Below are 18,922 nucleotides of genomic sequence, written 5' to 3'. Positions count from 1 at the left end.
TGGACCGGGGAGAGTACCCCACTGCTCAAAATTCAGTCCTCTAGACGGGCCAAGATGGCCCGTCTTATCTTAAAAAGAGAATCCAGGAGTCACATAGGCCTATACAAAACAGGTGGGGGGCACAGGGTCCCTTTTTATAAATTGGCTGTATTCTGACCGTGGACCATGAGGGTGGTATAACACCACCCGCACATATTGCATTGATCCCCTGGGACAATACGGGGACCATTAATAACACGTTTAATACCCAGAGGTTTCTAAGCACAGACTCGGGGATCGAACCTGTGTTGCTCCGTGTCATCCTGCTTCCAAGGCAAGCGAGTTACCCCTGAGCTATCCTTCCGAGGCTTCGGTTCTTGTATAGTTTAGAACCTTAAGGCATAAAAGCAGGAGGAGAAAGTGGGCTGAATTGAATTAAAATGGAACTTGGAAACTTGAGGTCCAATCCCTGCTTCCAAGTTTCCAAGTTCCATTTTAATTCAATTCAGCCCACTTTCTCCTCCTGCTTTGTCCAACACTTATGATACGATATGATATTATGATATTCTTAGAAAACAATTTCTGCAATGCAGGCCAAAAGGCTGTGGGCATAATTCTCAAAAAATAAATTCCTGCAAGTGATGGGATGTGTTAGCACATCCATTATTTGCAGGACATCTCGCACAAAGGGCATCTGGATATTTTGTACATTCTTATGCTTGTCTGACATGCACAATTTCACAAAGTAGGGGGCGTGTGCGGGCATTTTTGTGAATTTGATGCAGAGTTGAAAATTGCATGTGCAGAAAATATGCAGAAAATAAAAAACCTTCCCCAAGCGCACAAAGCGAATATTTGACACGTTCATGCATTTTTACGAGGAACAAGAACAGTGCGAACCGGTGGAGTCCTGCTTGCATTTATATCCCTCAAACAAGAATTATAAAAAAAATGTAATCCAGCATTTCACAGTGTCAGTTTCTCCCACATAGTTGTTTGGAGTCAATCACACCTTAATGTTGGCAGCATGTTCCTGTTATGTTATGTTATGTTAAAAGATCTTATAGAGCGCTCGTAGGCCCAAAGGCATCCTGGCGATAAAGCATCAAGCACAACTACACAGTCCACTATACTTCTGAAGAGGAGCTTTTTCAAGAGACGCCTGAATTGTAGATGGTTCGGGTTACCTCTCAAGACAAAAGGAAGTGTATTCCATAGTTTGGTGGCCACCACTGAAAAGGCGCAGCCGCCATATCTTGATAGGAGAACTCTAGGATTAGAACTCAAGCAGGCATTTGCCGAGCGAAGAGCTTGAGTTGGAAGATATGTGGAGAATTTGTCCCATAGATAATCTGCTCCTTGGTGATAGAAGCCCCGATGAACTAAACAAAGGGCCTTAAATTCTATACACATGGCAAACAGGAAACCAGTGGATGGAACGTGGGACTGGAGTAATATGAGCGCCATAAGGAGTGTTAGTGGCCAGCCCGGCTGTCAAATTCTGCAGAAGCTGTAGTGTGTGGATGTGCCCCACTGGATGAGCCAAGAACAAGGAGATACAGTAGTCTATATGGCTTATCACCAGAGAGGACACCACCAAAGTTGTAAGATGACATGGCAGAAAAGGTAGCCCCCTATGTAAAATCCTCAAGTGGAAGTGGCCGGCCTTGCACATTTTTCCGACCTGAGTGGCCAAGTAGAGTTTGGATAGTAAAGTAACCCCCAGATTTGTAACAACCGACACAGAAAGAGGAAAATAACCCAGAAAGATAGGGACCAATGAGCTAGAATAGGAGAGGAACCCACCACCAAGACCTCAGTCTTGTCCCCATTCATCTTCTGCCAGGTCCTGCCCATCCAGTTGCTCACGGCCACCAGGCACTGACTCAAGCGCAACTAGACCTCCACCTGGTTCACGTGTAATCGGACCAGGATCTGTCTGTTATTAGCATAAGAGTAGCACCTGAAGCCGAGGGAGCGGATGAGGCGGAGAAGAGACTGGAAGTACATATTAAAAAGTGAAGGGGACAAGGAAGAACCCAGAGGGACAATACCGGATGGCCAACAGTGTCAAAGGCTGCCAAAAGATCTAACACTATAAGCGCAGCCATTCCAATGCATCCACCAACTGATCTATGTCATGGACGACCGAGACCAGGACACTCTCTGTACCTTGTCCTGGTCGAAAACCCAACTGAAAAGGGTTAAAAAAAAAACAGTGCTTTCCAAGAAGGACGAGAGAAGAGGAGACATCAGAGATTCCAGAAGTTTCATGAACAGAGGTAGAAGTGAGATAGGATGGACATTAGCAGGCAAAGTAGGATCCAGTGAGGTTCTTCAGAAGGGGGATAACTATGGCCTGTTTCAGCTCCACTGAAATAACCGCCAACTGGCAAGAGAGATCCACTGCCTGTGAAAACCAGGTAATTAAGGCAGGAGAGATGTCCTTAAAAACTGCCAAAGGCAGCGGATCTGAAGGGGAGGCTGATTTAAGGTGGAAAACAGCCTTCTCATTCATATCCTCCGAAAATACTGGAGACTTGGACCACTGATGAACAATACCACCAGCTTCAATATCCCGCGAGTTGTCGATGGTACGGCCATAACATGCGTGAATTTCAGGCCTAATGGTATCAATCTTAGAAAGGAAAAAATGGGCCAAGGAATCACAAAGAGATTGTGAGGGGATCACAGCTGGTGAGAGCTTCTCTGTGGACGACAAAGATTTCACAACATAAAACAGCTCTTCAGGTTGATGGAGAGCACTAGTGACTTTCTGAGTAAAGAAGGTCTGCATTGCAGTGAATATAGAATTATGATAGGCCTATACGCTATACTGTAAGAGCACTGCCATTTGCATTACACCTGTCTAACCCCCAGACAAGCTGCTCTGAGTACATTTGTGAACCATGGATTAGATGGGTGATTATGAAGCCGACTCGGCTTCAAAGGTGCAGCTAATTGCTTTCCTCAGGCAATTAGTCAATGTGGATAGATTAATCGATGGACAGCTACGGCATTCTTCCAGCACATTGGCCAGAAGGGCTGTCCAATCCACAGAGCGCCAATTGCATCGCAACATTGACACAGTAGGAGCTTTAAGAGGGAGGGCAGGAATATGGAAGGCAAATGACTGCAAAAAATGGTCAAACCAAATAAGGGGTTCCACAGGATAAGCAGTAATTTGAGACCCATTAGAGAATACCAAATCAAGACTATTCCCCAAGGAGTGAGTAGGTTCCATAATATATTGTCCCAAGCCCAGATCCAATAGGGCGTCAAAGAACTAACTAAGGGATATTTCACTTGAAGATCTGCTGCCAGTTCACAAAAAGGATCAAGGAACCCTGTATGAGAAATGGGAGTCTATAAATTAACAGAAAATGCACAGTGCAGACAGAAGAGAGAGTGATCCCAATAAGCAAAGACTCCATGTCCATATCATGCGGACCGGGGATCTCAAATTCACTGAAATTGGATTTATATATAAAAGCAACACGACCGCCAGGGTGCAATGCAACCCTGTCCAGATGAACAATATTGTAATTAGATGGGAGAGCTTGTAGCAAGACCAGAGCAGAGTCTGCCCTCAACCAGGTCTCTTTCAAACACATGAAGTCGGGAGACAGAGCATCTAAATTGTTGTGTACGAAGTCTACATGCACAACCAGAGAGCGTGCATTGATTAACATTACCCGAACCAGTGTGTCCACCTCCTTCACAGCATTACTCAGATACTGGGACGATGCTCCAGTTGTCTGTTCCTAGCACTGTCACGTGCAAGGGTGCTAGCCAGCTAGGGTGACCAGACATCCCGGTTTTCCCGGGACAGTCCGGGGAAATCGCTGTCCGTTCCGGTGTCCCGTGAGTTTTTTCATTTTGCAAACCCCGCCCGGGTGGGTGCCCAAGTTGCCTGTTTAAGCCAGGAGCCAATTTCGAAATCCTGAAATCGGGTCCCGGCACAACTCTAAAAGCGCGAATGGGGGCGTGAAATGCTTTTCATGCCCCCATTTCTTCTCCCTTCTCCTCCCTGGCCACTTTCCTCCAATAAGAGGAGTCTGCACGTGAGCACACCGGCCCTGCAACAGCTTAGCGACATAGAAGTAGGACTATATTTTTATTTCTATTTATGTTTGTCCTACTTTTATGTCTATGGCCTGTCCGGGTTTTTTTTGTGATAAATCTGGTCACCCTACAGCCATTGCATCATTTGCACTGATGCTCACCCCTTCACCCTTGTCTATAAGGTGACCTGTGCATTTCTGTAATTCGAGCGTATAAAAAAGGAATGGAGATGACTACGGTTTTTTTTTTCTTTCAGGATTTCACTTTTTATATCCCCATGTCTCAAATTGGAATTTGTGTGACGTAAAGGTGCAAATGCCTTGCAATTCTGCTCTGATCACGCCCTCCTCAGTCCATCCTGGATTTGGTTATCTGGACCCCACGGACACCATCTTGTTCTATGTTCATATTCGATAAGCACCAGCTACAATAAAGGTTCTTTGTAAAACGGTCTGTTGCCTCTCGGTGCAAGGTCTGCGCTACATTATGTCGAATATCTGAAGCAAACTGTAAAAGAACATGTGTGGCGAACACAGCCTTTGCCAGGCTGCTTTCATGGCCATTTCATTTGGAACAAGGATGCACACACACTCTCTGGCTGGTGATTTAAAGCACTATCTCCAGGGCCTTTTTTCTTTTCTTTTCTTCTGAACAATGCTGCTTGATTTTATCAGCGGGTTCTCCAAAGAAAAAGTGGGCCTAATTGCTCTGACTGTTTGTTTGCGCCGCCGAGGCCATTTATCTCTGTTCTCCGGGTCAGAACTGACGCATCCGACCGTTGCAGTGAGGAACGCTTAGCATGGGGGCGGTGGGGCCCTGCTGCCTCTGCGCGCCATGTTGGTTCCTCGCGCCGCTGATATTGTGCTGAGATGGCATTTTTCAAACAATATCGTTGCTTATCTCGTTGCTTATCTCCTATTCTGCGTTTGCTGCTGAGGCGGGCACCAAATAATAAAAGAAGCAGGCCCCTCCACACGTTCTATTTCTCCCTAGATGTACTGTGATGCAATAGTTTCGGGTTATAGGTGGCGAAGACGAAAAAAGCAGAGAAGAAAACAGGAAGTTGTTACCAATTCCCCATGCAAGACTTTTTTTTGCTGGGGGAGGACTTGCATGCCTAGCGGCGATGTCGCTGAACAAGAGATGTGGTGCAGTTATTTAGTGCCTTGCGCGCACAGAGACAACGTTTGCACATTAACAAAATGCATTTGCCCAGCAGCAATGGAATTGGCACCAGCGCAAGGGCCTTTTTGCCATCAGTAATTTAACTGCGCATGTGCTAATGCAGTGTGCAGATGTACAAACCTTGCTTGCACAAGTGCACATTAATGCGGTTTAGTTATCACTGCATTACCTAACAAGTAACGTGATTCTGGGGCCATTTTATTTTTCTCTCTGTGCCTCAACTTGGAAATCTCTGCATTGCAATGTAAATATGCAAATAAAATTGCATAGTAGTACTATACATCTCCTAGAAACACTTGTGTGCAGGCGCATTATACATGTCATATCAAACTTATACAATTACAGACCCCATCCCCATATCATCCTGGTTTCTGTAATCCACACTCCGTAGACCCTACACACCATCCTCTGCTATGTGTAGCACCTTGTTTTCTTCTCCCCTGTTGTTATAAGCATGACTCTGAGACGAGGGAATACACAGCACCGACCTACCAGTAGGAGAAAGGGCGCAGGAAAAGAAAGGCGAGGCGACAATATAATATGCTGCTTTCTTTTACCCCTCATGCATTAGAGACTAATGTGCATCCGCGAGACTGCGTTGTTCCCCATTGGCAGCCGGTCCTTATGACAAGTCTGGGCACAACGTTTCCCCGTTGGGCAAGATATGAGCTCTACTCACAGTTTTCTCTCTCATTTCCGGCAATCAATCTCAGTGCTCTCCTTGTGAAAGCAAACGAAGATATCGAGGCTGAGTACCTTCAAAAGGAAATACACCAATCGCAGGTTATAAAGATACACAGATCTTTATTCAAAGTAATTGAACAGTTTTCAAAGAAACAGAGTATCGGATAGCTATCAGGCCCTCAGTTCACCACAGAGAATACCAGCCCGTTCGGTGTGGGAAGTGAGTGGGGCTGTACATCAGATTAGTCGCTCATTTGATACACTCCAAAACATGATGTCAACCCACTTGCAGGTTAATGAATCTAGGATCTAGGGTTTGTGCCGAGTTCGTTCCTAATTTATACAGCTATACATTTAGGGGTTATCCTTAACATATTCGCAACCAAGTTACAATAGCAACAGTGTGTCTTCGGATTTCGCGTTGAGCCTCTGCACATAACTTTATACAATATAGTAAAATAAGTGTTCACATAAGATGCTCAAACAGTATTGTGCATGATATACGTTCATGGATTAATCTCGTTGGTACAGGTAATCCTTTAAACACAGGTCAACGGAGGACAAGGTTTCAGTACATGACTATCATTTGGTCTGCAGGCAGTTTAGACATTAACTTGCACACAGAGGTCCACCATTTTAGAACACAGGGTGACTTTAGAGAAAGAATCTAAAATGGCGGATAAACCTAAAATGGCAGCTTACACAGATCTAAGGTCAGGACCTTGCAACACGGATTTCCTCGCAGAGCGACATGGCCTAGGCCAATATATATACACACGATCTAGAGGGTATAATATGTTTTCCCGTTCGACATCCTGATGCCTAGCAGTGGTCTCGTCGGAACCTCTGTGACTGCTTCTGAGGTTTCACTCCTTGGAGCAACATCACAAGTATCTTTCTCATTTTACTCGTCCTGATTCTCCTTCTCTTTCCCTGTATAATTTGAGCGGAGAATTATGCCGAGTAATGACCCATCCAGGAGAACGGACCATCACCATTGAACCATTTAATTGAGACACAACCATGTAATTGGGGTCGAACCTGGAGTCTGATTTAATTTCCTGTCTTCTGCACGCAAGAACTTTGTCTGCTGTTGGAAATGTCAAGCTCTTGGCATTTCTTCTTGTGTCAGCGTAATTCATCATGTTTTGTTTCTTGGAGGCGACCCTGGCCCAAATACGTCAACGGTTAGTTGAGTCCAGGGTGACTCCAACATGTCAGACATTCTGAGGGCTTCTGGGTTATTAGCCTTGGACGTACTCTGGCATAGATGACATGCCTTCTTCATGCTTTCCACTATTGCATCTATTCCCGGGATCCACATGGTGCCTCTGATTTGACGATTGGCGCCCAACATTCCATGATGACCTTTGTGCACCAGGCCCATAACATATTGTCACAGATCAACAGGCATTAGGATTCGGTTGCCTCGCACTATGAGGCCTTCTGCAGTCACTGACGGCTCATCCCTTACTTGCTTGAATGCAAACAGTTCTTGTGTGAAATCACAGTATTTCTAATCTGTTTGAAACCTATTTCTCTCCATCTCCTGGATCTGATTAGTGCTCTAATTTTCTTAGCGTGCTGTGCTTCATGCTGTGTTCTTTGCCTATTTTTGTTGTAACTGGCTTCGGAGGCCTTTGCTGTGTTAGAAGGATTACCTATTCTTCTGCACTGGACATTTCTGTTGTGCAATCTGGGAGAATTTGTCATGAAATGAAATCCGCTGGATAATATTCTTTTCCTGGTTTATGTATGATTGTGAACTTGAAATTCTGCAGTCTCAGGCCCCAACGCTCAATCCTTGGCGGCATCTTGTACTGAGGGTTTCCATATATAGACACCAAGGCCTGATGGTCAGTTACTATAGTGAATGGTTTTCCTAAGAGCAATATCTGAAAATGCTCACAGTTCCATACAACACAAGCCCTTCCTTTTTCGGGTTGGGAGTACCATCTTTCCACGTCTGACAAGATTTTGCTGGAATATAATAATAATAACAATAACAATAATAATTTAGCATTTATATAGCGCTACGAACCCTCAGGTATCTGAGCACTGCTTATTACCCACGGTGTGTGGCGCTCATTTATCATCCACGGAAGGATGAAAGGCTGAGTTTGGCCCTGCTGGGATTCAAACTTGCGTCAGCAGGCTCTGCACAGATGTCAAAGCGAGCGTTCTACTCGCTGTGCTATCGGACCGGCATATGCAACCGTCAGTTCTGTGAATTCTGTTGGGTCGAAATATGCCACATGTTCCTCTGACGTGATGTCCATCTTAATCTGCATGAACACCTCTTTGCACTTGGGATACCATTGGAAATCGATGCCTTGCTTGGTGAGTTCCCTAAGCTGGCCACTGGTGGTGGCAAAATCCCTGAGGTATCGATTGCATTAGCTCGCCATTCCTAGAAATGACCTCACTTCACTGACATCCTGTAGGGACGAAATCTCAGGGGTGGGGCCACTTTCCCTGGGTGAGGGCTCATGCCTCTGTGTGAGAAAATGTGTCCAAAGAACTTGAGGTGTGATTTGTGAAAAGCAAATTTCTCGAAGTTTAGAGTCAAAACTGCTTGAGTCAGTGCGATGCATACTAGTTGGAGAGCTTGATTGTGTTGTTCTATAGTGACCCCGAAGATCAAAATGTCATGACTGTAATTGAAACAGTTCGAAAATTGTGACAAATGACCCAACTGATAATCTTGTGAAAGATCTTGGTGGCTGAAGATATACCAAAACGTTGACCCTTATATCTGAATAGGCCGATGTGCGTGGCAAAGGTGGTGATGTATCTGGACTGTTCGTCTAATTTGATCTGATGGTACACCTTGTTTAAGTCGACCTTTGTGAATATCTTGGCTACATTTAGTAGGCTGATCATATCGTCCAGGTGCATTCCTGGATATCTTTCAGACCCAATCGCTCTGTTTGCTTGCCGCATGTCCACACAGATGCATATCTTGTCGACTGTTCTTTTCTTAGGTGTTGCCACAAGATTTGGATACCCATGGTGTTGGGCCACTGCCTGGTTCAATTATGTCATCATCTAGTAGGAATTTTATTTCCTCTTCGACCTGTGGCTGGAGATGAAAGGGGATCGTCCTCGGTTTTTGTGCGACCGGCACTATGGAAGCATCGGTATGGAGAGTGACTTGGATCTCCTTTTAGGCATCCTAAGCCCTTGAATAATTTAGGGAAAGCTTGCGTGATTGATGTGTCATGCTGCAAGGTGCAAGGCATTTGTCACTGCTGAGATTTTCAGCTCAATGGCCATTTAGAGACCAAGTAAGTTTCTTCCGGGTACTTCTCCTTGTAGTACATGGAGGTCTGCAAGGGCACTTTTCCCTTGTATCCGAGAATTGTGGAGAATTTCCTGTGATTTCATACTAGACCTTTTGCAGCCCATTGAAAGATTTTCAGTTCCAGTGGCACTACCGGTGTTGGATGTGTCCTTTTGCGGAATTCTGACACGCATATAATGTTCAAAATTGCACAGTGTCAATGACAAATTTGGGCTGTTGTGTTCACCTATCTATATGTCAACATCACTTTCACTCGCTGCTGTCACATCCTGCATCATGTGTGCATAGTCATTTTGACTTCTTTCTCTGGATGCTGGAGGTGAACGAGATTGTCCCGTAATATGTCTCGCATGGCTTACAAGATCTCTTCCTGCTGTTGTGTCTTTTCTCTGAGCTGACCCACACATGTTATTTTCTTGTTTGATAGGCGTGTAGTTGTTTCCTTGTGTTCTGCTAGGTAGAGAGTTACATACAGTCGCCATGTGAGTCTCTCTGCCACAGGGCATTTCGAACCTTCTTCATGAAGGAATGATAGACCACACTGGTAACATCTTCCTGTTGAGGAATATCTTCTCAAGGGATCGCTGGCGAGGTATCCACAACTTCCTCCTTGAGTAATTTGAGATGCTTCTTCCTTCGCAGGCCCTTTGTTTGTTTCAATCTGCAATCCTTGGGATTCTGCTCTGGCTTCTGTTCTGGCCATGTCTAGAATGGTGCCAGAGGGAGCGGTTCACAAAGTAGTTTCTTTCGAAACGAAGACAACCAACAGCCTCCAATGATTCTCAGCCTGATTGCCTCTTTAGTGGTAAACTTGTGAAAGTCACAATGGGCCACTAACTCACTAAGTCGTGTCGCAAAGGTGTCCATTGATTCACCCACTATCTGGCACGCTGTACTGAAAATGTGCCGCTTGTGATCCACGTTTCCTTGGGGGTCAAAATAGGCGCTAAGCGCTACTTTGCACCCCACATATGTCTCTTATTCATCTGGAGGGAAAGTGTGTATTAGATCTTCCGCTTCGTCTCCTACTAAATTCATTAACAGTCTTCTGGCAAATCGGTCGCGTGCACGCTCATCATGCGCTGCCAGCAGTTATCAAAACTTTTGAAGCCAGCGCTCCAATAGTGGGCCAAGAGACTTACTGGCCTATGGAAAGCAGCTGCATCGAAAGAGCGCATCGTCCTTATCTTGTCCAGAGTCTGACATTTGCGGGTGTGGTGATGTATATGTGTCTGAATGTCATTAGGAAATTTGACACCAGTAAATGGTATATGATGATTTCTCACACTGACCTGATTGCAACTTTAAAGGAGGGTTTGTGAGATGGATCAATCCCACATTCGCCAATTTTGTGTCTGCTGTTGTCACAGGGACTTGACTCTGAGACGAGGGACTACACAGCGTGATGAACTAGCAATAAAGAAAGGGTGCGGGAAAAGAAATATAATATGCAGTGCGTGGTACAGCCTAGTGCGCATGCGCAAGACTGTGCTGCTCCCCATTGGCAGATGGTCCTTATCACGAGCCAGGCTCATCATTTCTATTAACTGTGTCCTTCCCAGGACACGACACTCGTGTTCATGATGTTCCTAGGACAGTAGATGGCTAGTGTAAAACGTTGTGCTTTGCTGCTCTGCAGATAGGTCTGCGTTATAGCCTTTAAAACAGTGAATTTTGAAAAATGTACGCTTTCAGTTGAGACGATACATTTTAAGAGAGCATGTTTAATGGCAGAATACTCCTGTAGTAGCACAGGATAAGGTTCCTTATCCAACCACAGATTACTTTTCTTTTTATTTCATATACATAAGCGATCATTACATATTTGGGTAAGATCCTCCACTCGAATCCTGGGCCCAAAAAGAGGAGATGTGGTGGCTATGTTAAAGTCTCTGCAACCCTGAGTCACGGTGTCTAATCCCAACTTCGGAACATGACCCAAGCCTTTTGTGATTTTAGGCAAATGACTGTATCTGGCTGTTTCTCAAATTGTAAACCAGTATAATGTAAATATGTGAAAATCCACTGTACAGTTTGCAGTCCAGCGGTGTCTCCAGTACAGGTTCAGTACAACCCTCATCACGTCACAGTTTTTGCAGTTTGGTCTCATCCGCAACACCAACACACAGAACCTTCCCTTGGACACCACCTTTGTGTTTGAGATGCTCGTCTTATATTATGATATTATGCTTTTGAACTGTGCTGAATCATCACTGTAGTAGTTTCAAAGCGCTGCATAATAAATAATGGGCCCAATTCACAAAAAAAGTCCATGGTAAGTAGTTTGCGCAAGCAAGAACATTGTCTGGACCAAATGTGTTGCACTGGGAGCCGGTTCATGGAATCAAAAGTACCCAGAAACCGGCACACAAAGAAAAATGAATAGCGCATGCCCACAAAACTCCCCCATGACAAACGGAACGTATGGCTGTCAAACAACTATTGTGTCAGACCCATGGGAAACAAGTAATCAAGTATTACTTGACAGCAATCACCATTACTTCCACTCCTGCAACCGACAACTCCTCGCTCCTGAACCTCCATTAATCTGCCCCTCAAGCCCCTAGATTAAGGCATCACCCACAAATCTGCCTTCGTCCTAGTACCTCCACTAATCTGCACCCCAATCCCCCACATTAAGGTAGCACCCACAAGTCCGCCCTTGTGCCAGTACCTCCACTAATCGGTGCCCAAACTCCATACATAAGGCAGCACCCACAAGTCTGCCCTCGACCCAGTATCTCCACTAATCTGCACCCTCAACCCCCTACATTAAGGCAGCACCCACAAGTCCATTGTCATCCCAGTACCTCCACTAATCTGCACCCCAACACCGACATTAAGGCCAAACCCACAAGTCCACCCTAGTCCTAGTATGTCCACTAATGTGGCCCCAACCCCCTACATTAAGGATGAACCCACAAGTTCACTCTCGTCCCAGTACCTACACTAGTCTGCACCCCCAAATCCACATCAGTCTATGCCTAGTCCACTCCCACACAGTACTTGCTACAATAATGTGCCAAATCCCAATAATGCACCCCAAATACAAATCACCCCAACACCCACTCTTGCTCTTTAAGTGCACAGTACTGACACCAGAAGTTGGATGAAATGTGAAATGTCTGACTCAATATCCAATTAAGTATTTTGCTTGCAGAGGTCCATGAAGAATCCCCAGTCCACCTAAGTAGACCACATCCACTCTCATGTAATTTGGCTAGAGCGCTTGTCTAACAGTCCACTTGATTTCCCCTCCGTGTCCCTGGCACTTATGGGCACAACAACCAGACTACCACAGATGTACAAATCTTGTTACCAGCTGAACAGACAAAACAGTATGCTGGCACATACTCATGATCTGTTGGGAAAAGGGTATAGTCACATAACGAATAGTAATGAATATCCACACTCATTCACTGCCCCTACAAGGTGACAAACAAGCTTTCAGGCCTTATTCAGTACGATGGTGGTGTTGGCCTTACAATCATAATCACAACAACACTTGCCAGCTATGCATCTTAAACACCCATGGCCCAGTACACTGTGGAGCACTTACCTTCCTCAACTCCTCTAGCCTTTGTCTTCCATGAACTACAACTGAAGACATCCTCCTCCAACATTATCACTTGGAAACAGCTCTGGCAAATCCAGGACAGTCGCCTCTTCCATGGCTTCCCCTTGGATAACACTCAGCTGCACAAACACAGTCAACCATATTGTTACTGCAGCTTCACATTGGTCCCTTGATGTTCAGGTGACATAGTACACATGTGAGGTGTGTAGCCCAGTGAATCAGAGTGAGACCACATCTCTTCTCATCATCCCCAATACCAATAAGGTATACCTATGTTCAAAGTGTGAGCACATCCACATGGACAAGCAAGTGCCAAGGGGCCAACTAAACAGTGGTAGCATGAAGGAACACAGCGTACAAGGAACTGAAATATTGAGAAATTAATGGGCAGAGGTGAATGAGCTGTCATTAGATAGGCCAAATATTCCTGTTCTGTGGAACATCTGGCCAGACACCTAAACAAATGAATACCCATCCTCAATAAGAGACCAAAATTATCACAAAATATACTGCTCATCTCCAAATGTCTCACTACTTCGCCACCAGTAGGCACACAATCCAAAACATACTCGACCAACACTGATACACCAATAGCAACATTGCAATGACTGTGCACAAGGAATGGCATCATGCAACCATGCCTTGCGACCCCCACACTTGTGATGGTCTCTTCCTACTTGTGAAACACATGTGCAAATGGCCATATGGGCAAGTCAATCAAAGTGATACCATCATGGCTGCCCCAAACAACCGACAACATGACTCAACACCCATAGAAACATTTACAAAGGAAGTGCCATGCCAACCACAGCATACATGTTAGACACATACACGCGTACCATGTGCTTTAATGACCAACATGCCTGTAATACAAAGCGTGAAAGAAGCCAAGCAACAGATGTGCATGACAAAGACGTGAAACGTGTGCAACTCCAAACATGTAATCTCCCCACATCTACCATTGTCCACATACGTACATTGGCCATGAAGGCATCATACTAAACATCACACTTACCTGACGCATGACCTCAGCAAATAGGCCAGTATCAATATTACCCACAACGTGTGCCCTAAACCCACATGACAGCCATAGGACATACTTAGTTAGAGATCATGTTCAAACAAAAGGTGCACATGGACAAAGAGGCACAAAAGCATGCATACATGAGCAAGACAAGGCATGCTGCACATGGCACAAAGAGATGCAAAGGGTGGTGTTGAATAATAAAATATAAATGTATGAATGCAAAACTATGTACAATAGCGGAAACAAATTAATAGTCCTTGGGAAAATAAATAAAACAAAAGGAAACCTACAACTAGTGAACTATATACAAGAGTCAGCGGGCTAATCCATGTTAATCACGGACAATGCCTCAGCCAAGGCAGATTTCCTATCTACATCTGCCACTTGCAGGCAGGCCTCTGTTGTTTCCCAGAGGTCTTGCAGGGCCTCCTTCATCCTAGACTCAATCTCCTCTGCTGCCCTGCAAGAATCCTCCAGGTTGGCATCACGCGTCCGCGCCAACCTCTCCGCAACCTCAGCCCTGTCTGTGCCAACTGCAGCCTCATGTGCATGCTGCCTCTCTTTGTCCCTCTGCCTCACAAAATCCACATGTGATGACACCAGTGCCTGCAGTCGCCGTCGTGCCTCCTGCCTCACTTGCACCATATCTGTACCTCCTTGCCTCCTCTGGCTCACAATGCCATCCAGGATTTGCCTCCTCACCAACATCATTGCTGGCTGTTTCGCAAGGTGTCTGCAGCGCAGGTACTCCCTCCGACTGGATGATAGTCTGCATCGGGGGAGCAAAGCACCTATACTGCCATCAATTACCTGCTGTTCCCCCACAGCCTGTTCCCCTGTAGGTTCCTGGGAAGTCTCAGTGACGACCTCATCTGCCACAGTACATACTTAAACCTCCACCAGAGACACAGGCACATCCAGACTGTCCAATGGAGGGACAGGGGCACGCAAGGCCATGGTGGTAGCTTGCATGCAGGCCTCACTTGAGGTTGACTGGGACACAGATGAGGAGGTGCAGGAGGGCGCCATTGAAGTGGCCTGTCCATAGAGGCCACCGGAAAGCAGTGTTGTTGCCGGTAGGGACAAGAGGCGGCTCATTTGTCCATGATGCTCTATAAGCATCTCATGAGTTGCATGCACAGCATCACGGATAGATGGCTGCTGCCTCAAGCCACCCACCAACAGTGGCAGCAGCGCATCCCAGATGGGCTCATTGGCCGGAAGTGCATGCTCTGTCTGGGTGGAGGCATTGGTGAAGGTGGTTAGTGCTGCAGCAGATGGCCATGGGACGGGATGTTGTGCTGACCTCTCCATGGTGGACTGCACAGCTTCCCGTCTTGGGCCAGGTGTGCAACCTGCACCTCCCCCTCAGTACCCGACCTGACCCTGTGCAATGGACTCCTCATTCTCCTCTTCCAGCAACCAAGACCCTGCTTTGGGGCCTCTGTGTGGTAAGGTCACTACCAAAACACTGTCCTTCCATTGCTGAGGTGCCCACCATGATGATGGGATGTTGGAACGACTCCTCTGCAGCATTGTTATCTGAATTGGACACTCCCCAAGGCACATCACCCTCAGAGAAGGTGGATACAACTGGGCGTACCTAGGATCTGTGCCTTCATCTGGAGGCCTTGTCCCTTGGGATGCAGCTCCACAGCACAGGTCGTACCCTCTTCTACAGCTGCTGCAACTATGGAAAAGGAACAAAGAACATAGCAATCAATCATAAGTACCAATGTATGTGCACTGTCCCCAATTGTTTTAGTAGCATGCTGTCAGCATTAGTCAACAAGCAACTGCTTCACACACACAGGCCCATGCTCGGCAAATCGAAAAGAATCCAGTCCCACAACTGAATGCAAAATGTCAAGTCACAATAATGAGGCATGCACATGTAAAAATATCACATTGATGTCTGGCCACATGCACATGACAACTCATTTCACATCACAATAAAACTGAAGCAGTGACCCAAGTGCATCCTGCAGGCAAGGCCATGGAAAGGACACCAGGGTACATGTGTCCTTAGCACCATAGTCCCATCTTAATCCAATCACATATAGCAACATGCACCGCTGACAGTCCAACAAGAAAGTATGCAACATGTACATGCACTTGTTGGTGAGGATCAAGTAGCAATGCTCTTGTTGCCAACACAAACAAATGTCATGATGACGTACCATGCATGCCGCTCATTCAGTGGCCTGACGGGTCCCAATGTTGATCCAGATAGTCAAATGCACTAAATTGCCATGCCCACTCATCCATACACATATCACCCTCAGCTGCTGAGTGTAGATGATGCAATCATCATACACAATTGTACAAGTCATAGAGGAGTGTGCATGAATGTACCTCACATGCCCTCAAGATCTCAATCTGACAACTGTTCTTGTCAGAGTCCTTGCTATCAGCATCTCACATTACATGCACACAAGTATTTATTTTTATTTTTTATTTATTGAACATTTGTATGGCGCCTATACATCTAAATGTGTTTCTTGGCACCACAAGACAAGGGGTGGGGGACATAAGAGAAAAAGCAAAACAGACCTACTAGCCCTGTGACATTCGGATTGTGCAAGTGCAATGACAGGAAATGCAGGGGGATGGGGCTGGTCAGGGGAGGGGAGGGGTAAGGGAGAGGTATAGATGGAGAAATGCAGGAGAGAGGGGGGCCCATGGGGCTGAATAAGTGCTAAAGGGTGCCAGGAGCGCACGTACTAGGGGGATCAAGGTTAGGGGTAAAGGTTTGAGGGCGGGGGAGGAACAGTGTCAGAAGGCTAATCAGGAAAGTGTGCCCGGAAGCACGTGCTGATAGGAAGGGGGTGAAGTGGGATTGGATGAACCCATAGAGGCTCATAAGGGAACACAGACGTCCAGTCGTAGCGGCAGTAGGAGACCAGCAGGAAAGGTGTAGGGGGAAGGAGGAGGAGAAAATGAAGTTCCTGAGAAGCTTCTAGAACTTCAGGAGATCCGGCTCAAGAGGGAAAGTGGCATGGAGGGTGTTCCCGATGGTGGATCCTGCCAAAGAGAGAGATCTACCCCCACTCTCTGCTTGGAGAAACGTCTGATCTGCAGAGAGTTGGAATTAGAGCACTCAAGGACTCTAGCCGGGAGGTATTTAGGGGGAAAGAGTTGAATGTAGTGGGGTCCCAGGCCCCAGAAAGCCTTGTGGATAATGCAGAGGGTCTTGAATTGATCTTTGCAACCACCAGGAGCCAGTGGAGAGATTTTAGGGCTGGAGAGATGCAGTCCCTGGGCTTGAGACGGATACACCTCACAGTCCTATTCTGGATTAGTTGAAGAGGGCGAAGTGCAGAAAGAGGTATATTAAGGAAGGGGCTGTTGAAGTAGTCAAGCCTAGAAAGAACCAGAACTCTGGAAACATTGAGTTTCTGGGGAAAGGTGATGATAGGGAGAATGCCTCTGAGGAGGTGAAGCTGATAATGGGCATTCTTGGCAAGGCCAGTGATATGAGGTGAGAAGGAGAGAGATGAGTCGAATATGACATCCACGTTTTTAGTCTCACACAAGGGTGAGGGGAGGGGGACCAAGGAAGGCGGCCACAGTGAAGGAGGGAGGGAAGGAAGGAGTAGGAGTCCCAGTCTTACTGGCATTAAGGTAGAGATCATTAGCAGCACACCATGCCTGAATAGGAGTCAGTCAGGAATGAGAGAGGAAGGAGAGGAGGAAAAGGAGGGAAGCTTAAAGGAGAGCTGTGTGTCATCGGCATAGCACTGGAAATGAGGATGCGAAGGTGGAGATCAAGTCGGCAAAAGGGGCAAGGTATATGTTGAAAAGCCACAGCGAGAGCATAGAACCCTGAGGGATGATGCAAGTTGAGAGTGAGGTAGAGGAGAGTAAGGGGCTCAGTTGAACTTTGGGAGGCCAATTTGAGAGGAAAGAGGTTAACCAGTCCAGTGTCCTATCTGTTATGCCCAGGGTATCATGGAGCAGATTTATGAGAATGGAATGACTGCCCGTGTCAAAGGCAGAGGTCAGATCAAGGAGAATAAGGGTGGAAGGAGAATTTGAGTCAAGGTTTCAGAGCAGGTCATCACTGGTGTGCAGGAGAGCAGTTTCTGTGCCTCTGGCTGTTCTGAAGCCAGACTGGTGGTCATGAAGACAGACAACAGATTCAGTGTGATTGATTAGTTGGTAGATGACCAACTTATCAAGGAGTTTGCACAAGAAGGGGATGGTAGAGATGGGAGGGTAGTTAGCCAGGCACGAAGGGTCCGCACAGGGCTTCTTTACGAGGGGGTGCACAAAGGAGTGCTTTGTAACCAAAAGCTGACTGAGCTCATTCCTACACCTGTCTACTTCACAGATGTGTGCCATTACAAAAATCCAGCATCGGCATGAGGTTTCACGCCATTTAAGGATGGTAGAACACACATGCCATGAAAATAACTAACTGAATTCATGCATACCCATGCAGGATATACTACATCTGTGGAAATGTTTACCCTCTGACTACTCACCAGCAGCTTGGATATATGCCTGCAGGTCAAGGTCCTCGGCATGGACTGCTGGGTTGATCCTCTCCAAGACCTGGAGGTGAAGGGGTGACACCCGATGGTGGCCTGCAGAGTGCTTTTCCATGGAGGCACCTGCCTCAAAGGCTGCCTTTGCCTTCACCTGGCTATGGATCCTAAGGCCGTACCAGCGCTTATTTGCATTGTCTACTGTACAGACTGCCACCCCTCTACATTGATGGAAGCTGTGATGTCCACCCAGATCTTTTGACAGCCACACATTCCAAACTGCTTCTGAGAAACAAAAATGGCATCATACTGTGCCAGGACCTGTTCACCCAGGAAGCCAAAATCTGCAGCAGAGACATTGACAGCCCTTAGCCTCACTTTGGGGGTGCTGGCCAATGTTGCTGACACAGTGCACCTGAGGCTGGTGTGGTGAAGCTGGCCCCTGACTACACAAACTGTGGAGCTGTCGTGGTGGGATAGAGTTTTGGAAGTCCTTATATGGCAGATGAGGTGGTCACAGAGCCTGTCAGGAGAACCACAGAAGAACAGGCTATGGGGGAATATCAGGCATCCAAGGCAGTGCTAGTGGTCAGCAGCCAGTGACACATTAC

This window comes from Ambystoma mexicanum, chromosome 12 (assembly GCF_040938575.1).
Source record: "Ambystoma mexicanum isolate Mex_15411 chromosome 12, UKY_AmexF1_1, whole genome shotgun sequence".
NCBI classification, from domain to species: domain Eukaryota; kingdom Metazoa; phylum Chordata; class Amphibia; order Caudata; family Ambystomatidae; genus Ambystoma; species Ambystoma mexicanum.
This window is presented reverse-complemented; position numbering follows the sequence as displayed.